The following is a 21,733-nucleotide window of genomic DNA, read 5'->3' as shown; positions in this document are numbered from 1 at the left end:
CCAAAGCAGGCTTGACCCATTGACCAATGGCCTTGGACAGAATGTTATAGTCTACATTTGGCAGTGAAATGGGTTGTCGGTTTTGAATTTCTTCCCTCTTCTGCCTGCAAATGAGGAGAGGATGCCTTTTCTCATTAATTGGGATATACTGCTAGCCAGAGTGTAGTACACCTTACAGAAACAGGAATAGGCCATGCAGCTCCTTGAGCCTGTCTGCCATTTATAAAATGCCATCCCCTATTCCCAATTCCTTCGCCTCCGCCGCATCTGCTCCCAGGATGAGACATTCCACTCCCGAACATCTCAGATGTCCTCGTTTTTCAAGGACCGCAACTTCCCCCCCTCAATGGTCGGGAACGCCCTCGACCGTGTCTCTCGCATTTCCCGCAACTCATCCCTCACACCCCCTCCCCACAATAACAACCAAAACAGAAACCCCTCGTCCTCACGTACCACCCCACCAACCTCCGGATCCAACACATCATCCTCCGACACTTCCGCCATCTGCAATCTGACCCCACCACCAAAGACATTTTTCCCTCCCCACCCTTATCTGCTTTCCAGAGGGACCACTCTCTCCGGGACTCCCTTGTCTGCTCCACACTCCCCTCCAGCCCCACCACACCCAGCACTTTTCCCTGCAACCGCAGGAAGTGCTACACCTGCCCCTACACCTCCCACCTCAACCCCCATTCCAGGCCCCAAGAAGACTTTCCACATCAAGCAGATGTTCACCTGCACATCTGCTAATACGGTATACTGTAGCCGCTGTTCCCGTTGTGGCCTCCTCTACATCGGGGAAACCAAGTGGAGGCTTGGGGACCGCTTTGCGGAACACCTACGCTCGGTTCGCACTAAACAACTGCACCTCCCAGTCGCTAACCATTTCAACTCCCCCTCTCATTCCTCAGACGACATGTCTATCCTGGGCCTCCTGCAGTGCTACAACGATGCCACCTGAAGGTTGTAGGAACAGCACCTTGTATTCCTCTTGGGAACCCTGCAGCCCAATGGTATCAATGTGGACTTCACAAGTTTCAAAATCTCCCCTCCCCCTATTGCATCCCAAAACCAGCCCAGCTTGTCCCTTCCTCCCACCTATCCCCTCCTCTCACCTCAAGCCCCACCCCCATCTTCTACCTACTAGCCTCATCCCGCCCCCTTGACCTGTCCGTCCTCCCTGGACTGACCTATCCCCTCCCTAACTCCCCACTTACACTCACCTTTAATGGCTCCATCCCTGCCTCTTTGACCTGTCTGTCTCCTCTCCACCTATCTTCTCCTCTATCCATCTTCTATCCGCCTCCCCCTCTCTCCCTATTTATTTCAGAACCCCCTTCCCCTCCCCCATTTCTGAAGAAGGGTCTAGGCCCGAAACGTCAGCCTTCCTGCTCCTCTGATGCTGCTTGGCCTGCTGTGTTCATCTAGCTCTACACCTTGTTGTCTTTGCCATTCAATGAGGTTATGGCTGATCTGTAGCCTAACTGCATACCTTTGGTCCATATCCCTTAATATTTGTACTTAAACAAAAAAAATTATCTCAAATTTAAAATTGACTGACCAGCATCCACTGCCATTTGTGGAAGAGAGTTCCAAACATCTATCACTATTTGTGTGTGCAAGTGCTTCCTAACATCATCTCAGACTATGCCCCCTGATCTAGAATCCCCAGCCAGTGGAAATAATTTATCTTGATCTATCCTGTATTTTCCTCTTACTATCTTGTGTACAGCTCACAGTTTTCCAATTGATGTCTAAGCAGGGTTTTGTATGACTGCAGCATAACTTCAGCATCCTTGTACCCCAGTCCTGTAGATATAAAGGCCAGCATTCCATTAGCTTTCTTGATTATTTTCTGCACTTGTTTGAATTTTAAAGATCTATGCACCTCATCCCCCAAGTCTCTATGGACATCCACTGTATTTAACATCAGGTCATCTGAAAAGTACCCTCATCTATCCCTTTTCAGTCCAAAATGGATAACCTCACAACGGAATTGCCTACATTGACCTTCATCTGCCATAGTTTTGCCCATTCATTTAGTCTGTCAATATCTCTTTGTAATTTAATATAATGTCCACACCATCTACACTGCTGCCTAACTTTGTGTCATCAGTAAATTTGGCCATTCCTCCGTTCTGGAGAACGCCCGCAAACGATGAAATTTACGAGTGCTGAGCTCATTTAAAAGTAGGTTAAAATAGGTTGTAAAATCGCGGAAAATAGGTTATAAAACCACTGGTCACATCCTGCCAATGAGTACCTACCTATTATCCCGACTTTCGCTCGTTGCCATTCAAACCATTTCTCCGCCTGTGTCGGTAATTTGCCCTCAATTTTGTGGTCTTCTACCTTAGTTAATAGTTTCTGATGTGGAACTTTGTCCAATGCCTTCTGGAATTCCGGTAGGTCTTGCTTGATCAGATGCCGCAATGATGAATACATGTCCATCTGACACAGAGTTCACCCCCAAGTGCCTGCGGACTGAGGGGCTATTGTGTGTGCCTTCTGCCCCTCTCTGACCCCTCCTTATTTTTAATCCTATCCCCACAGAGCTCTTGAAGCTTAAAATGTAGCCCGGTTGTGCTCCCGGTTGCCATGGAGACCGGCCTAAAGAAAACAAGCACAGAGCATTCAAACATTGAACAGTAAAATAAATGCCGAGGGCATTATCAGAAAGAAAACAGTCTTGCAAATGTGGCTTCATTTCCCCAGGCCCGTGTTTTTTTTTTAAACTGCTTTTTTCATACGTAACTAATATTTTGCAATAGTAAAGGTTGAATTTCCTACTGATTAAAAATGTTTGCATAGAGTTCGCCTGAAAGATCTGGCTGGGAACAGCAACGTGTTACAGCCACTTAGATGGACGAGCGAGTTGGGCTAATAAGGTACAGAAAGGCAGCGTGGCATAAAGAGACCAACCCCAATTCTTGAGGGTGCAGCAACGTCCGAGATATTTTTTTTTCCCCAGCATTGTTTAACAGGATACTCCCTCTCGACTGAAACTCTGGGACTACAGCATCCCACCTATCCAGTGCACGGTCTGTTCCTCCTCACTGCAATCTAAAGGCGCTGCAATTGTAGTGATCATCTAGCTCCATCTTCTCCAGAGACTTCCTAACTTCCTGGATCCCAGCTGTAGCTTCTTATCCCGCAATCTGGTGCAGTATAAGACCCCCACACTCTCACACAGCGGATCATACTGTGTAGCATGGTTTGTATTGTATTTCACTTGGAAACGTGTGAGTGCCCCTGCTCATTGTTCATGAGATCTCCGAGTTGAAGCTGTGCAGACGCGATGCTGTGTAAGGGAGGAGGGGAGGTGAGGGGGGTGGGGATGGGGGGAGAAGAAGCGAGACCGTTCCTGGGAGCGCAGAGCTGGTGCAGGGGTTGCAGTCTGAGAAGCTGTTGCCGGTGTCTGACCAGTCTCGCTGCAAGCTGGTTCTGCTGTCTTTGCAGCTTGTTCCCCCCTCCACCCAGGTACTGTGCATCAACCCCCCACCCACCAAACCCAGTATCCACTGGAATCGCCAACGGGCCAGAATGAAACGGCGTTTCATTCTGCATTGCAGCTGCACCCTCACATTCAGGGTTGATGGTAGGCAGAGGGGGAAAGTATATATTAATGTCCGTTTATAATACAGAATATTTCTGCGAACAGACAATGAAATGCAGACAAGTCTGCTCCTAGATTTTTTTTATTTTTAGAGACAGTACCACGACGGTAATAGAGTTTTTGTCAGCCTGCAGATCATTTGTCTGGCGATGTTTAAGAAAGCGATCAATAACTGGTTAGTTCTCCTTAGACGTTGCGCTTTACATGTACGCTAGCTTAGTTAACCTCTGAACCTGCACAATATTCATTTGGAATGATTTAACTAAATTAAGAAGTTTCCATTTGGTATTTCATTAACACCGACTCCTGTGCACCTCTTTGTGTTTGGGAAATGGACACAAAACGGTTTAACTTCAGGGAGATAATGTGAATCCTCTCCTAGGAGTAGGGCCAGGAATCTGCTACCGCATCTTCATTTTCACAAGTGGAGATTGAGAACAAACATTTAGACTGAAGCAGGTGAGAATCCCAATTAGTCTGACCCCCTCCTAATGTTGAATAAAAGTGAAACAAAGTGCTATTACATTAATAGCTCATAAATCGTAATTTCTTACAGAATACTTTAATCTGAATGAAATCTCTCTACCTGGCAATAACCTGGTAGAATGAGATTATTACTTGCAAATTGAGGGCTCTTGTGTCTCAGACGTAATGTAGGCCAGGATTGCAGTCCCACCTGATCCAGAGGTGTGTCATAACCTGTCTGGACAGGTTGACTAAAATATCTACAGTTTGCTCACGAAATTCAAGACAGATCAAAATGAAATGTTCCATTTTGGTGAGATTGCAGATTACTTTGAAAATAAGAATTAAAACGGGATAGAGGAGCAAAGGGATACACATCTCGACATCAGTACAACAGAGGCACAGGTTAATAGGACCATGAGAAAGGGAATCCAGAGTGAGGGAATTGAAACGTAAATGCTTGATGATAACCATGTGACAACCCTTGGAGAACCGTGCGCAGTTCTAATCATCATATATCAAGGATATAGTGAGGAGGGTGCAATAAAATGCTCACTAGAATTGAGATTACGCCTATTTACGTTTTATTGAAAAGAAGGGGTTGAAGAGTGACCTAATAAAGGTCTTTGGAATGATGGAAGGTTTTAATAGATTAGACACAGAGCATGCTTCCACATGAGGGAAAGAGCAAAACTAGAGGCCAACAATACAAGGGCATTACCAAGAGATCTAACAGCGAAATCAGGAAATACTCCTTTATCCAGAGTGTGGCCAAAAGAGGGAGTGGCTGTGGTGCATATTATGGGCCCACAGTCCACAGAAAGACTATAGGCATCTCCCTCGGTTGGAGAGAGTGAGAGACAATTGTTTATGTATGTCTTGAGGATAACCATATCACAGGCTTGAGGTCGGGTGAGGAGACAACCCTCCAAGCGCTATCCCAGTGGGTATGGGAAGTGGTGCAGTGTTTAAGCGGAAGCTAGGGATGAACATGGAAGTTCTGTGGTAGAGAGTAATATCCCGACGTCAAGCCATAAGTTTCAGATTTGAGTCCGCTCCAGGTCTTCATGTCTGTGGAAGGTACATTCAAACATCTGGCTGATAACGTGTAAATGTTTTCTATATATGGCATACAGTAAGAGTGGGAGAGTGTCCTGATCAGCAAAGCGACTCCTGATCATTATTCATGTGGAGTGACCTGTTACGGCGGGTGGGGTGGTAAAGGTTTAGAAACAGACATAATCTATGTTTATTCTCCCTCATGAGAGGCTCGAAGAGAAATACAAGGGGGAATTACATAAATTCATGATAGAATTAAACGAGGAAGGATGGCACAGGGTTGGATGAAACCAACATAAGCATTAATTGGACTGAATTCCCGCTTCTTTGCTTTATATCGTATATTATGTTACGTCAGCATTCAATATCTTAAAATCTATTAAGGCATTGAAGTAAAACCCTTCCATGTTGTCACTTTGGGGATTGATACATTCTCAAAATCTCATGTCGCGTCCATCCAGCTGAGATTATTGGTCCCACGGCTTTGTCCTGCTGTAACACCACCGGAGAGGTAATGATTCCCAGTAATGCTGGGACCTAGCTTGTCACCCGCAGTGTTGCAGAGCTGCAGAATGCAAACAGAACATGAAGTGAAACGGCCCGTTTCTGTGGCGCTTGTTTACAAGGTGAGTCTGTGCACACAACGAACGCTCATTTCAGTCCTGGTGGTTCAATGGGATTGAAGTTTGTTTTTCCATAGTCTTTGTCAGAAATTGACAGCAGCGTTGCAAAGCTGCAGTTTGAGGCTCTTCCTCGATTTAATTAAAGCCAGTTCAAGCAGGTATCGCGGCTCCACAGTTCCAGCTGTTTCTATGGAGACGGCGTGAGCCTTTCATCCCAGTTCAAGGATCACAACATGAATCAGCAAACAAGGTTCCCAAACTCACCAGCAATCCAGTAGCACAGACAATTCTTTATACCCTTCTCCACTGGTACGTACACATGCATACTCCTTACACATATACATTCAGGCACACATAGACAAACACATCCATAGTCCCAGCTATTAGACATATAGATAACTATACACACGCACTCCCTGTGCACATGCACCATACAGATAGGTGTACATACACGTACAGCCACAGACCCCGCTATCAGACATATAGGCACAACCATATACATATAGACACAAAGCGTCCACATGTATAGATTCGCCCACAGAGCAGTGTACGCACACATCTCCATGAATATTTTACGTTGTGTTTGTTCCTGGAAATTTTCAGGAGTTTTAACTCACCTTCCCGCCCATATTTTATGCTCCCGCCATCGATTAAACGCCGTTCATGTCTATATTCATCAATAGACACGTTCATATATTGGACCTTGCAGCAAAACAAATTATGAAGCAGGTTGTCGTTAAAGTTTAATTACAAACACAATGGTTTACAACACACTGTATATGTGGAACCGACACATCTAAGAGTTCTTTCCTCAAGTAGAAATCTAAACGCTTCATTCCAGTGTTACAGAGGGATAGGTAACATTTAAACAGCTGGCCTTAATGTTTGTACCCCGGAAACTCTTCCCTGCCTTTAACTGTTAGAAAACGTGCACAACATTGAACATACGGTTTCTCCAGTACTTCCTGTGGGAATGATATGTTCTTACTGAAGGAATTGTGCAGGTCGAGCGCTTCCATTGTAACTGCAGCCTGCTTTCCCAGTGGCACTGTGCTGCTCGGTGTTTGTGTGTTCTGTGAAAGTCGGCGGCGCTCCTGATGGTTTTCTCAGGCAGATTTTCCCCAAGCATTAATCTTGCTCTCCTTTCCCTCTCTGATGTAACTCAGCTCAGCCTGTGAGTCAGGGCAATCGCGAGATCCCAGGTACCTGCAGCCTCATTCCATGCCTCCCCTGTCAAATGCAGCAAATACTCAGCATCCCAGGATGGAGCCGGGGGTTCTCATCTTCCTGCTGTACGTGATGATCATCCACGAACTGGTTTGTGGCTGGATGGAGTATCAGAGGCAGGCGGCCAAACCCAAGAAACAAGCCCGTCCCGTCTGGTCTTCCAGGTGAGTCTTTATGCTGAAGCATGTTGTCTCCTCAAACAAGCAAACATCTGCCTTGAGTTAAATCAAATTCTAAATGTTTACTTGAAATATTCAAAATATTGATTGATCAACTGAAGAGACAGAATCGTCCTTTCAGTGAATTGTACGGCGCCAGTTGACAATTGTTTATGTTTTAGGAAAGGACTTACATTTTATGTAGTTCATATAAAAACCTTCAGGAACTCTCAACACGTTTTCATATTTATGTGGCACTATTAGTGCAAAACTCAAAGGCCCCTACGCACTGCACGGAAACATTACAAAACAAGGCATAAAACGCAGTCATATTAGGGGATGTTAGATCATAATCTTGATCAAAAGAAGGTTTTTACGAATGTATTATTCGAGAAAAAAGAGACTGAGAAATGGGCAGTTTTAACGATGGAATTCCTGAGCTTGGGAGGCAAACAGCGGCAGGTGTGACTATCAGAGGTGGACCAATTCTACGAGGGTGGTCAGAGGCCACAAGGAGAGGAATGGCTGGAGGTGATATAGAAATGGGAAAAGGCGAGGTCGTGCAGGGACATGAAAATGGGGATAAGAATTTCAAAGTTGAGAAGCTGCGGAACAGAGAGCCAGTGTAGGTGAGCAGGCAAGGATTGATGAATAGGATTTGGTACTCATTAGGATGTGGATGGCAAAGATTCAGATGACTCCAAGTTTACAAAAAGTAGCACGTGGGATGCCGACCAGGAGTGCGTTCAAGTAATGATCTCAAGAGCAGAGTCAAGGAGAGAAATTCTGGGACTGGGTGTTGTTCCTGACCCAGACACAGATCCACCATCCAACCTGAGTACAGTTGCCCCAATATGCCTATTGTCTCCAGTCCTAGTGTGCCCCCTTCGCAGACTTTGACAAAAGTTACAAAAACATGGAGGACGTTTCAATAGAAAAAGAGTAGAGTCAGGTGACGTTACAAAGGCAGAAATAAGTGCTCCTGGTGATGGTACAGATATGTGGCTGAAAGCTTTTCTCAAGGTCAAACAAGATACTGAGGCTTCAAGCAGTCTGTTTCTGTCTCAGGTAGGTGCAAGAGAGGGGACTAGAATTGCTGATAGCGAGAGAAGTTTGTAGTAGGAACCAAAGACAATAGCTTCAACCTTCCCAATATTAATTAGAGGTAATTCCTGCTCATCCACTACTGAGCAAGCAGTCTGACAATTGCAGGACGGTAGCAGGAATGAGAAAGGTACTCGTGAGTTAGGGTTAAGTTCATGGAGAAATTGATGTCATGTTTTCAACTGATGTAGCAAGGTGGAAGTTTTTAGGGAAAGTATTCTGGAATTTGGGCCCGGGACAGCTACAAAATCTACAACCATCAATGAACAGAATCTAGTTAAAAAAAGCAAAAGGGAAAGTTAACACACAGGTTGAACCATCAATAAATTAGGCAAATAGTATATTACAAATTACAAAATTCATTACAAAGAATTTGAAATATACAAGAAAGTCTTGCTTTTGTGAGACTACCTGTGAACTACTCTGGTGTTCATACCCAGGGAAAGAATATACATGACTTACAAATATTAACTAGTTTGGGCAGCTCTCTTATCTCAGGAATCAATGAGTGAAGAGTGAGTACAGTGAGGCTAGAGGCTTCAGTATTTAGAATAATAAAAGTCAATTTCTTTGAAAGGTAAAAACATTTTGAGAACTTGACAGGATAGATGCTGAGAGATTGCTTCCCCTGGCTAGAGCCAGCAGTAATAATCTCAAGTAAGGGGGAGGCGTTTGACTGTTTAAACTAAAATGAGATGACATTTCTTTTCTCAGAGGGTGGTGAACACTTAGAATTCTCAATTCTGGTGAATATAAATGTTAAATCATAGAGTATTTTGAAGACTGAGATGGAAGAGTTCTTAGGCACAAAGGGAATCAAGAGTTATGGAGATACAATGATGAAGTACTGTTGATATAAAAGTTAAACCGTGATTTTACTGAATGACAAAGCATGCTCATCAACCCTCGTAGCCTAGTTCCTAAATCCTATTTCTTATGTTTCATAAGCCAAATATGGCTGGAGAAAATTGTGCAAATAGGGGAGGTCAAGACCATAGAAGGACATATCAATGAGGGAAATGATTCTGAATTTATTTCATTGAGAGATGGAGAACCAGTAGAGATGGGTGATTAGGGAATTGGCAGAGGAACAGGACTTATTGAGAAATAAGATGTGGCATAAATCTTGGATGGTACTTTATACAGGATATTGTTTGAGAGGCTGGTACAAAGCGTTTGATGGAGATAAGCTTGAAGGTTGAAGATGATAAGAATTTCAGCAGCAATGGGCATGTGGTAGAGGCAAAGGTGCAAATAATCATAGGTTTTCTGAAGATGAAAAGAAACAATCTTTGTGGTAGTTAGTAATAGGTTGCAATGCTCAGCTCAGTATCAAATAGTCAATTCGATCATTATTGCACAAAGAACCTTTTAAGCTTAGAGCAGAGTGATTTCTGCAACTGAACTATTTTCCACACTTATTAATTTATAATATCAATGCTATCAGATAATAAATAAGCAGCCTTTAATCCAAAATGCATGAACAAATTAAAAGAATCAGGAATATAGTGAAAGGTGTAAAAATGCAGAATTTCCTCATATTTTTTGGGTATGAGAGAAGAGTACCAAGTGTTGGTTTTATTAGTGTCATCATTAATAACATTTCAAAATGATGGATATCATGGTATACCAGCAAATTGAAAGAAATTATTTTTCAGACCTCTTTGTGCAGCCAATGCCCGCTTAAGTAACTAAATATTCATATCTTGTGCTTATAAAATCTGGTTTCCTCCCAAAGTATATTCAATTACATGTTTCACCTTACATGGTGACAGTCTCAGTGGTTGGGCTATTTTGTAACTGACAGACCAGATAATTGCTGTGTTATTATTAAGACCTTTATAGGCATTCTTGAAGTAAATCTCTGTGGAAGTACCCACCATGAACCCAACAGCTGCCAGGCTTATTCATTTTAAGTACTGCAGTGAAGTGTTCATGAAATACTCTCTGTCGTTTGAGGTTTATTAGCTCCTTATATATATAATATATTCTACTTCAAGAAGTAGCAACCCATGTTAGAATCTACCCTGAAAAGACAAAAGTGCAAGATTAGTTCCGCTTAAAATGTGCCAATAGAACAGGGGCCATAAATTCAAATTATTGAAAGGCACATTTAAAATGAACATTAGTTTGTGTTTGTAACCAAAAGATGATTGACATTTCGTTGGTATTGGAAGCAAAACCATTAGTGTACTTTAAGAAACCCATGTTGTAAAAAAATTGTTACTTCTTAAGATAAATGAACTTGGATGATAAATATTCTTTCTCATCCACACTGTAACAATTTGAGCTCTGCACAGCTCCTTTTATTCATGGTCACAACGTTGTCATAACCTTGCACTCCCAACGATGTAAAATCCATGACTCAGTGAAGAAGATCAACAGCAGACATGTTAGAGATCAAGTAATGGGAAACAAGGAAAGTCATGAACAAGTTTGAACAACCACAGTAAGAGTGGCCCTTGAACAGATTTAGGACAAGCCAGGGCCCCTGTGCAGTAACCTCCACAGTTGGGGCCTCAGTACAAACCCTGATGCACCAGTAATGCTGCACATTACTGAGGAGTGACCCCTCTGTATATTAAATGATGGACTATCCACCTTAAAGTCAACACATGAGGAGGCCAGTTCTTGGTTCTGGGAATTCACTTATGCTAAATAGACAAATAAAGGAGAAATGGTGTGTCACAACTTTTACAATGTACCCCTAAAGATAATATACACCGCTGTATGCATTTGATACACATCATAAAACATATGCCTGCAACATCCTTTTGATCTCTCATTTACTCACAAATCACGGTGCCATCAGACCATATGGTGTGGGGTGAAAACACAACTGAGTGTAATAATTTAAATTACACAAGAGCAACAAAAATCAGCAGAAGAATGTTAAATATAAACACAACCTAAAAGGTTTGTGGCACAGTAGTAGTGTCCCTACCTCAGAGCCAGGAGCCCTGTTTCAAGTCCCACATGCTCCAGAAGTGTGTAATCACATCTCTGAGCAGATTGATTAGAAAATATCTGAAACACGGTCTATTGGTTGATTAGAGAATAGGAACATGTTTCAGAATTGAGTAATTCCTGAGAATCTTTGAATAAAGTCTTTTGATGACGGTCAAGGTCTGATAAAGATCTTCTGCACAAAGTTCTATCTGCTGCAGTGACCTACAAAAATGGTTAAAAACAGCACTGAAACCCAGGAGAGCTGCTAATGCTGATTCCTGCAACTAGCATTTCATTCTTTAGATCAGAAAAGATCTTTTTGGAATAGGAAAATGTTTTGAGGGAATTATAAATTATTTTTGCAGTCAATGATAAATATAAATTATTTCTATTACTGAAGCAAATTGGATATAATCAGCAGTTGATCCTTTCTCCCGCTATTGGGAATGTGTTTACTCTGTCATGCTGAAAGCAGTGACTACTGAAATGGTACCAGTATTGACAGTGTCTGAACAATGTCCAGATGTTCAATAACTTGATAAAATGGGTACTGCTCAGATCAGCACTTTCCATTTATCACATCCTTGCTGCATTGATTATATTATGCATTGCAGATTGCCATTTACTGGCTGTGCTCATTATTGCTGGCATGGGAGAATACAAGCTAGTGAACTTATTGTAGTCTGACTGACAACTTCCTAAAGCTGTACCATGTCTGTTATTGAGACCTGTCAGAGAATAGTCTTTGTGAGCTGTTTTAAAGGAATTAACAAAATATGTTCTTGCCTTCCTCCTGATGTCCTTTTTGGAGGTTCAAAAATTTTGAAACTGAATTTTGCATGACATATTGCTGTGATAAAATGCTTTCCTTTTCCAAAGTCTATGTGTCCCAATCTTTCAACTCTCTAAGCTCAAAATTAGCTACCTAACTTATTTATTTGATAATCTATAATGATTTTCTTTTCAGCACAATGTCTTCAGTGCTGAAATTCATCTTTCCCCAATTTTATCAGCACCATTGTGGGAAATGGCAGACTTTCAGAACACTATATAAACCAATTCTGTCTAGATTGCTGTTTTGTCTTTGTTATGTATGAAAACCCTGTACAAACATATCCATGTCCCTGCAATATGAATGATTCAAGAATCCAAATGATCTGAGTACACCAATAAACAACATGTCTTTAATAATAAACATTTTTCTCAATCTGGACTGAGTTGTGTTTAATGGTTTTGTACTTTCATCAGCAAATATACGTCCCGTTCTTATAGAAAACCACTCTTCTCCAATATTTTCATAACTGGAAACTGCTGTAGTGCCCAATCCTCTTGGGACATATTAATAATGGTCACTGAAAGAAAATTATTCATTTTCAATTGTGATTAAAATTACTAATTTGCCACATGTCTAATTAAGAATATTCTCCAGATCAGAAACATATTACACAGAAGGAGGTCATTCTCTACTGTTGTGTAAATTTGAATAAGGAGTTAATTAATTGAATTTTGATATTTCGCTTTGAGGTATGGACCAGGAATTTTGACAGGCCAAATGAAAAGGCAATAATGTTAATTTTTTTTTAAGTAGTACCATTGCAATCGCCAACTTTAAAGTCATCACACTTTATAGTCTAATTTCTGATGTGAAGCACTTGAATCTGGCTTTGCTATGTTGTCCATCTTTCTCCTTTATAGTTATGTGAAACCCGGAAGTCTAACACACTCCAGGACTCCAAACCGTTATACAAAACGTGAGAAATTCCGAGATTGGAAGAAGTCTGGACGCATAGTGAGAAAAGCATGAACACAAAATGAAAATTAGAACTGGGTATCAACATGGAAATCTGTCATGTTCTTAATATGTGTATGACTATGTGATTCCAAGGAGCTGCCAATATTTGCCTTGGTGTGTTGATGCACTCTACCACATCTAACAACCTTCCAGTGTCATGTAGTCTTTACAAAGGAAACACATCATGTGGTAACGATAGGAATTTTAATGTGTACTTTATTTTACACAAGAAACAAATGACTTTGTGTTATTTATTGCTGTGATGAGTTAATATATTATTATGTATGGCAGAGCTGGGACCGTTATCAGTAATGTGATTTGTTGACATTGATACAGAGCAGTGCTACACACCAATTTCTGTCAGGAAGCCTTGTGTACTCTACACACAACATTTCCAAAACTGCATTAATTCACAGCAACCCATTTGAAAATGTGCAACAGTGGAGAAGGGTAAGAGTAATATCAAAGCATAAGGACACACAGGATTGACAGATTTGAAATACAGTCAGTTCTGCTATAACGTGATAGTTGTGTTCCTGTGCAGCATCATGCTATAGAAAGTTGCACTTTGAAATAACAGGGCCTATGGGAAAAGTGGTGTTAGGGGCAGACCACCAAAAAAAATCACTCAAAATCGCTCAAAAATCACTCAAAAGCCTAACACAAAGGATAGCACAATTTTAATAAATGTTTAATTCCTATCTAATAATGAAATAAAAGTAAATTTAATGCTATACCCTGAAAAAATGTCAAGGTGACTTGATGGGAGAGGAGGCTGTACTATACAGAAAGCACTTCATGACAAAGCCAGTGAAATGATCATGTGACGCCAGCATGGAGATTCTTTTGGTGCTAACATTGTATGTATTCATGACAAAGTCCATGAAACGATCATGTGAAGTTGATGCATAGTCCTCTGCGTACTAATGGAATCACTTTACAGCCAACACAAGTTTGCATTTTAGAAATAGCATTCCCCTATTCGTCAGTCACGTTACAGCGAATTTGCATTGCCAGAACACACGTTATAGCAGAACCAACTGTAGGACTCTAGAGGACAGCTGACCTCCCATAACACACTTTGATAGTCAAGAGTTGAAGTCTTAAACTCAGTTTGTGTACTGCTATGCCAAATTAGCATGCAAGTGGAGAGGGAGAAACATAGTCTCTGAATATGATTGGAATTCTATTTTAGTCACATATCTTTAATAAAGGATGATTGACATTTACAAATGTGCAGCGCACATTAAGATCCACATCAAACATGCTTTCCTGTTACATGGAATACATGTAATTAATCTTAAAGAACGACTGAAGACAATCTTCATGTCACAAACCCACTGTTTGAAAACGTTGCATCTTTAGTTCTGAGTATTAAAATACCATTTTTTTGTTTTTAACAAATGCATGTTGTTTCTGTTCTAAAATGTGCAAAAGTATTTTCTTTAATGTAGAAATAGTGAATATTAAAACACAGAAAGCATGTGAGACAAGAGAAATTCGCAGTATCACTGGACTAAATTTTAAATATCAAATTACTTTTTATTGAAATAAATGCCTCAATAATTTACATGGAAAACCTTGCCACAATGTTTTTTACAGATGAAAAATCCCTATGTCAGAAGAGTCTTGCATGATCTGTGGAAATGTCACAAAAAAACACCCAAACATCTACTTTCTGATATATTCCTATGATTCTGGATGTCCAATCTGTAATTATTAAAGACCTATGTTGAATGATCTAGTGCTCAATGTTCTTTCTAATTTATATGGATTTAGTACACAATATATTTGGCCAATTTGTAGTTTGCAATTTATTGACTACATTTTCAATCCCTGGAAGGTGCTGGACGGGAGGTAAGTGGATCCAGATAATTAGATCCAAAACAGCAGGTCCTGCCTCCCAGTGATTTGAAGAGGCATTGGGATTTGTATGCTGGCAGGATGGTGAGGAACTTAACATCTAGTGAAAGGGTGGAAAGCTATTTTTGATTACAGGTATAAGGATCAGTGGATGTCTAGTCATGAAGGTGGGTCCATTTAATACCAGAGCATTACATAGAAATGGCTCAGAGAGCTGCCCAGACTGCAACATGCAGTGGCTTTTGATTGTGTGAATGCTGCTGAGTTTGCTGTGCAGGCACTCCAGCACTTCAAGGTGAGTAACTCTGTGGGGGCAAAGCAGCGGGATCCTGGCAGATGGTGATCTCACTTCTGTGGAGATGAGACTGAGCTGCCTGGATTTGTGGCTAAACAGTGATGAGGTGCAGCTACTCCCACAGCAAGTCCAGGCCATTTTTCCTGAGGGACGAAAAGTGCTGGATAAGGGGCAAGCAGGGGACAAAGGTCACATCCCACACATTGGGTGTATTGACAATAATTAGCATTATTGGCATCTGTGAAGGAAGCAGCTATCAAGGACGGCGGCAGCAGAGTTGTACGCATTCCTTGCCAGTGTCATCAGTCTGCCCTGCCAGTTGCTGTCAAAGTGATCAGGGCATCAAATGTCTTTGCTTCTGAATAGCAGCTGAACTTGCTGGCATCTCACAGTTGGCTGTTTATTATGGGAGGTAGTGGATGCCCAGGTTCAGAGGGTGTTTTTAGATTCAGAGGGATTCCCCTGAATTCACCACTAATCAGCCAATAAGCTTTACCTCAATCACTGGACTCCCTTGGGTGCATGGTGTTGTCCAATTCACCCAACTGGCCACCAGGATCGTTTGTGGACTGGAAATGATGCAACTCTGTCAATGTTCGACTGGAATTCAACCACCAGGTGAGATTCCTGCAGTTTTGTCCCAGCCTCCTGGTAACCACAACGAGAACAATTACAGGTCTCACAGCTGCTCATAAAGCTGGTGACACTGAGAACGGGAGATGGTTGCTAGCCGCAAAGCTTGTCCATTGAAGAGGTGGATGCTGATATATAAACACAATCCTTTAACATAGGTATGGAGATGCTACAACGGCTTCCTGCACTAAGCAGAGCATTGAACTGTTCAAGATGTGATTCTGCTGCCATAGCTTGCACTTGGTATGGGCAGGACCAGGGAGAGAAATCGTGGGCTGAGGTGCTTCCAGGCTCTTTATACCCACACTTGCCCTCACTCTTAACTCCTCAACAGCTTCTGTTGAGTGCCTTCTCAATATACTTTGGACTGTGTAGAACAGAGGAGTGCAGCAAGTATTTATTAGGTGAGCCAGTCATTCAGCTTCAATCACTTCTGTACTGGAGTTGATTAAAGGTACGTTTCAATTGCACAGAAGCAGACCTAGAAAAAAAAGTCATTAATAACCTCAAATATCAAACCTCAAAAGCCATAATGCACAAGGAAAATGCTAATTTCCCAGATACCCATAGTATGTCCTGTACACAACAATCAAGACAAATCCAACTCGGCCAATTACCGCCACATCAGTCTACTCTCGATCATCAGTAAAGTGATGGAAGGTGTCACCAACAGTGCTATCAAGCAGCACCTGCTCAGCAATAACCTGCTCAGTGACGCACAGTTTGGATTCTGCCAGGGCCACTCAGCTCCTGACCTCATGACAATCTTGGTTCCAACATGGACCAAAGAGCTGAATTGCAGAGGTGAGGTGAGAGTGACAGCCCTTGACATCAAGGCTGCATTCGACCATGTGTGGCATCATGGAGTCCTGGCAAAACTTCACATAGGAAGATGGTCGTGGTTGTTGAAGGTCAATCATCTCAGCTCCAGGACGTCTCTGCAGGAGTTCCTCAGGGTGGAGTCCTCAGCCCAACTATCTTCAGTTGCTTCATCAATGACCTTCCCTCCATCATAAGGCCAGAACTGGGGATGTTTGCCGATGATTGCACAGTGTTCAGCACCATTCGTGACTCCTCAGGTACAGAAGCAGTTCATGTTCAAATATAACAAGGTCTGGACAATATCCAGGTTTGGGCTGACAAGTGGCAAGTGACATTCGTGCCACACAAATGCCAGGCAATGACCATCACCAATAAGAGATAATCTAACCACTGCTCCTTGACATTCAATGGGGTTACCATCACTGAATCCCCCTCTATCAACATCCTAGGGGTTATCATTGACCAGAAACTCAACTAGATTCACCATATAAACACAGTGGCTACAAGAGCAGGCCAGAAGCTGGGAATACTGCGGCGAGTAACTCACCTCCTGCCCTCAAAGCCTGTCCACCGTCTACAAGGCACAAGTCATGAGTGTGATCGAACACTCCCCACTATCCTGGATGAGTGCAGCCCCAACAACACTCAAGAAGCTTGACACCATCCAGGATAAAGCAGCCTGCTTGACTGGCACTACATCCAGAAGTATCCACTCCCTCCACAACTGACACTCAGTAGCAGCAGTGTGTACTATCTACAAGATACAATGCAGAAGTTCACCACAGATCCTCAGACAACACTTTCCAAACCCACGACCACTTCCATCTAGAAGGACAAGGGCAGCAGACATATGGGAAGACCACCACCTTCAAGTTCCCCTTCAAGCAACTCACCATCCTGATTTGGAAATATATCACCATTCCTTCACTGTCGCTAGGTCAAAATCCTGGAATTCCCTTCCTAATGGCTACCCAAAACAGGTGGACTGCATTGGTTCAAGAACGCAGCTCACCACCACCTTCTCAAGGGCAACTAGGGATAGGCAAGAAATGCTGGCCAGCCAGCAACGTCCACATCCCACAAATGAATAGAAAAAGAAAATTTGGCACAAAAACAACCAGCATAAGTTATCAAAAGTCTCTACAAAATAAATGACACACACGCACACAAAAATCACTGAACACAACATTCATAGACTGTTGAGGTCACATCTTATGTCCTTCCTTTGTGTAATCCTACAGCTAGAATGTTTTAACCAGATAGTCACTACACTCACCTTAGATCTCAATTCTAGATTTAAATTTAACAATTGTCACATTGCTTATTACAATAGTACCAACTTAATTTTTATGCTTTAGGTAATTACAAATTTAAGCAGCCTTAAGCTAGAGATTCTATATTCATTTGAAAGGATTTCCTCACTTCAGTGATTTCAGGCTTTCCTGGATCTTGGTAGAGTATTCCCTTGTTGGCAGCGCTAAATTACTCTCTGTCTTTTGTAGCTCCCATTTCTCCCTATCCGGTTGTAACTTCCTTCTGTCTCTTCTCCCTTATTGTTTTCTGCTTCCTCCAGCCCCTTGTAGCTTCTTCCTCTTCTTCAGCCCCTTTTCAGCCTCCACCTTTCCCACCTGCCCTGTTGAGGCCAGGTTACAATGCAATGCTCTAGACCCAGGCCTGGCTCAATATACAGTGCCCTTAAGCTTCTCCATCTTCTAACTCTTCTTTAACTGTTCAGCACAATGAGGTACTATCTCCTTGATAAATTGACTTCTTATCATTGGTGCTCCTGATTGAGTGTTGAACACATCCCCTGGTCATGAATTGGCTTGCTCATGTAAAATTGTATAGCACAACAGTGGGATTGAGTCTAAGAAATACACCCCATTGGCCCCACCCTGGAATAAAAGCTCTGCTACGCAATTGATTTGATACTCAAGAACAATACAATATTTAGACTAACTGGTAGAACTCCATTGAAGAACAATGAATGAGAATACAATCAAAGGCTGACTTTTATCCTCAGATTCTCAGCTGAACCATTTGATAAATCCAATGACTTTTCAGCTGGGCAGTTGGCGATCTGTTCTAGACCTGTATTAGATATCAAATAAAAATGAATTGTTATCAACTTGGTAATGTTGTACAAGATAATCATTTCAACCAGGAGAGGAGCAGGTCAGGTGAAGACTCGAGGCTGGCAGCATCATCAAAAGGAGCGGGAAAGCTAAGGACGCTGTAATTAATAGTGGGTGTCACTGAGAGGAGCAGGTGAGTTAAGGACCCTATGTTAAACAGTCAGTGTCATTTGCAAGGAGCAGGCAAGGCATGAGCCCTCACAGAGAAGCAGACAAACCAGTGATGGATCTGACTGGGACTTTGGTCATAAACAAGAATATGATTCCTCTATTCCATATTTACGGAGGAGCAAGGGTAAAATAAGTGTAAAGGATCCATGTTCTATTTTGCTAAAGTATATCTGTGGGGTTGTGGTTTACATACTCTGCACTACATCGGACATCCTGGATGCTCCTGGCAGTCTCGATGACCATGGGTACAGTAGCTGCCTCTGGCTGGAGCAATTCCACCTCTGGGTTTTGAAGCTTGAGCAGCAACTAGAGATATGACAGGGCATTCAGAAGGCTGAGTGCTTTGTAAATAGCTCATTACAGACCATGGTCATCCTGTAGTTTAAGGAAGTGCAAGTTGAGAAGTCAACCAAGCAGGTCGTGAGGAAATTCCCAAAGTGCTCATTGCGTACAAACCATTTCTCAGCCTTGGAAAATGGTTGACAGTTCCTCTGTGGAGACCAGCCAGAGCCAAAACCATAAAATTGTGGGTGGTCCAGTTGCTTGGGAAAGAGGAAGAAATGTGGTAGGGCCAATAGTGAGAGGAGATTCATTAGTGAGGCACAATTAAGGAAATAACCTTAGCTCCAGGATGGTATATTGCTTCCCAGCTGCTAAGTTTGAAGATGTCACAGAATAGCTGCAAGCTATTCTAAATGGGGAGGGTGAACAGCCAAAGGTTATGGTCCATGTTGGGACCCAACCTCTTGGCAAAAATAATGGAGATCCTGAAAGCAGAGGGAGTTAGACATCTCTGGACTACTCTTAGGGCCATGCTGTAGTGAGTGTAGCAATAAAAAGATAGAGAAAATGGCTGTGTGGCTGGAGAGATGGTGCAGAAGGGAAGGTTTTAGGTTCCTGAGGCATTGCGACCATAATGACCATAACTCAGTTAGATTCAGGGTGGTTATGGAAAAGGGCAAAGATGGGCCAGGAATAAAAGTTCTAAACTGTGGAGAGGCTAGTTATACTAAGAGAAAATATAACGAGTGGAACTGTAAGTTGTTACTTGAAATAAAAACTGTCAAAGCAATGGGAGGCATTCAAGGAGGAAATAACGAGAGTACAGAGCAAAGATGTTCCTGTAAAGACTTAAGGAAGTACCAAGACTGGACAGCCATGTATGTCACAGAGGTACAAAGTTTAGGATTAAGAAAAAAGGAAAAGCTTGAAGACAGATAGCAAAGACTCAATACTTCAGAGTCCTTGGAGGAATATAAAAACTATCTTAAAAAATAAATTAGGGAAACAAAGAGAATGCATGTTAAAGCATTGGGGGCTGCAATGAAAGACAAACCAATGGGATTTTAAAAATATATATACGTATAAAGACCAAAAGAATACCTAGGGGAAAAGTAGGGTCCACAGACATAATCTTGTATTGACCCAGAGATGCAGCACCTCAATTAATATTTTGCATTGGTCTTCACACTGGAAAAGCACAATGCAGTTATAGTCAGCAGCATGGAACACCCCGAAATATTAGAAGAAATTTTCAACTCCTCTTGGCCATATTTGGGATGACAGAGGACTGGAAAACTGCTGACATTGTCCCATTATAAAAAAAAGGGAGGAAGGGATGGAGCAGGAAATTACAGGCCAGGCAGTCTAACCTCAGTGGTGGGGAAATGATTAGAGAGAATTCTGAGTGACAAAATACATCTGCACTTGGAGAGATTCAGATTAATCAGGGATAATCAGCACAGATTTGTTAAAAGGAGGCCATTTTTGACAAATTTGATCAACTTTTTTGAGGCAATAGCCAGGAGTGGTGATGAGGGTAAATGCATTTGTTGTGGTCTACATGGACTTTTACAAAGTTTTTGACAAGGTCCCTCATGCCAGACTGGTCAAGAAAGTAAGAGCCTATGGGATGCAAGAGAAAGTGGCACAGTAGATCCAAATTTGGCTGAGAGGTATGAAACAGAGTGTGATGAGAGAAGGATGTTTTTGTGACAGTCTTCTGTTTCCAATGTGTGCTCATAGGGCTTAATGTTGGGCCCTTGCTTTTTGTGGTATACATTAATGACTTGCACTTAAGCATTGTGGGCATAATCAAGAAGTTTATGAATAACATGAAAAATGGCAGGTTTGTAACTAGTGAGGAAGATAATTGTAAACCATAGGAGAAAATCAAACAACTGGTCAGGTCAGTAGAGTAGACCAAGTGGAATTCAACCCAGGGAGGTATGAGATGAAGCTAGGGATTACACAGTGAATGGTAGGACCCTGGAAAATACTGAAGATCAGAGTGATCTTGGTGAGCATATTCATAGATCTCTGAATGTAGCAGACTAGGTAGATATGGTGGTTAAGAAGGCACGGAGGTACTTGCCTTTATTAGCCAAGGCATAGAATACAAGAGCAGGGAGGTTATGCTGGAACTGTATAAAACACTGGTTAGGCCACAACTGGAGTTTTGATTGGCTCATTTTAGGGAGGATATGATTACACTAGAGAGGTGTCACGGAAAGTTTACCTGGATGTTGCATGGACTAAAGGGTCTGAGGAAATATTGGTTAAGCTGGGGTTGTTTTCCATGGAGCAGCAAAGGTTGAGAGAGGGCCATGTTGAAGTGTATAAGATTATGAGGGGTATAGATAGGGTGAATAGAAAGGTACTTTTCCTTTAATAGAGGGGTCAATTGCAGGGGCAGATATTCAAGATAAGAATTAGAAGGCTAGGGAGATTTGAGGAGAAATGTTTTCACTCAGGCTTTCATGACTAACTACGTGAAAGGGTGGTTGAGTCAGAAACTCTTGTAATATTTAAGCAGTATGTA

At 42.0% G+C, this 21,733-nt stretch overlaps 1 long non-coding RNA gene across 4 annotated transcripts; it reads left to right on the top strand.

Annotated features, from left to right (window-relative positions):
- The first annotated feature begins 5,604 nt into the window (after nucleotides 1–5,604).
- Nucleotides 5,605–14,733, top strand: LOC125486383. Of its 4 annotated transcripts, none has more exons than XR_007265061.1 (3): nucleotides 5,605–5,766; nucleotides 6,930–7,154; nucleotides 12,897–14,733. It is a non-coding gene; the product is annotated as an uncharacterized LOC125486383 (long non-coding RNA). The 4 variants fall into 4 exon arrangements; XR_007265062.1 differs by lacking the exon at nucleotides 5,605–5,766 and adding an exon at nucleotides 5,982–6,072; XR_007265060.1 differs by lacking the exon at nucleotides 5,605–5,766 and adding an exon at nucleotides 6,514–6,620.
- Nucleotides 14,734–21,733: the final 7,000 nt, after the last annotated feature.

This window comes from Rhincodon typus, chromosome 28 (genome assembly GCF_021869965.1).
Source record: "Rhincodon typus isolate 14 chromosome 28, sRhiTyp1.1, whole genome shotgun sequence".
In the NCBI taxonomy this organism is placed as follows: domain Eukaryota; kingdom Metazoa; phylum Chordata; class Chondrichthyes; order Orectolobiformes; family Rhincodontidae; genus Rhincodon; species Rhincodon typus.
Note: the sequence above shows the minus strand (reverse complement) of the source record. Positions and strands in the feature narration are given on the sequence as shown.